Source organism: Amphimedon queenslandica, unplaced genomic scaffold (assembly GCF_000090795.2).
Source record: "Amphimedon queenslandica unplaced genomic scaffold, v1.1 AMPQUscaffold_13282, whole genome shotgun sequence".
Taxonomy (NCBI): Eukaryota; Metazoa; Porifera; class Demospongiae; order Haplosclerida; family Niphatidae; genus Amphimedon; species Amphimedon queenslandica.
In genome coordinates this window covers 25,540-26,498 of record NW_003546482.1, presented here as the reverse complement: position 1 = coordinate 26,498, position 959 = coordinate 25,540, and positions in this window count along the sequence as shown.

The window sequence follows — 959 nt, the reverse complement described above, 5'->3', positions numbered from 1 at the left end:
AGGAACCACCTTTATCTTCTATCTTCACCCAGATCTCATTATCAGGAATGACACCATTATGCCAGGTTTACTGATTTAATCTACATGTACAGTACATGTATCTACATTTAAATGAAATTTAATTCATAATACCTACCTCTGTTTCTCTTCAAGCAGATGAATTAGCTTTGACTGCAAGTCATTGACATACGATATTGGAGCTGGACGTGATTCGTAACCACCGTATTTCAAATTAAATGCAAATGGTACGGACTCTCCTTCAACTGGTAGCTCTGACAAATGGCTTTTTTCATTTGGGATTTCTGCTTACCCTCACTAGCCATATTGGCTCCCCAAGACTTCATCCATCTAGAGCATAAAGATTTATCACAATTCATTATTCAGTAAGTATACATGTAGTTCTACTTCTTTATTATATAAACGTATACCTCTTCATTACTCTTAGCTTTCTGGCTAATCCTTGTTCAGGAGGGATAGTAAGAAAAACCCTGCCTCTTTCAATAGCTTGTCCAGCTGTTCTGATGGTAACATCTTTAGCACCGACATGATCTGGCATCTGTCATCTCCCAAGCTAAACTGATGTCTCATCTTAGATATCTCTTCGCTTGCTTAGTTCTGGAAGATGATTGACTGGATGAGACTGTTGGACTTGAGACTTTCACTCGATTTATAGCCTATTTGGATAATTTATTCTTATTACACTTAAATCATTATACTTACAGCTCCTTTTCGTTGTGGGAAAATAGTACCATCACCCTATTGATGCAACAGATGTGAAACGAGACAGGTAGCTGCCTTTCTCTCAAGAATGGTTGGTTCAGCTTCTAGTGGCTGTTGAATGAGGTCTTTCAAAGTAGCTTTTGCATGACTAATAGATTGGTGAGTGCTACAACTACAATCATCATTCATTGAAGCTAATCTAACTATTCTATGACATCAGTCGCATTGTATGGACTGAT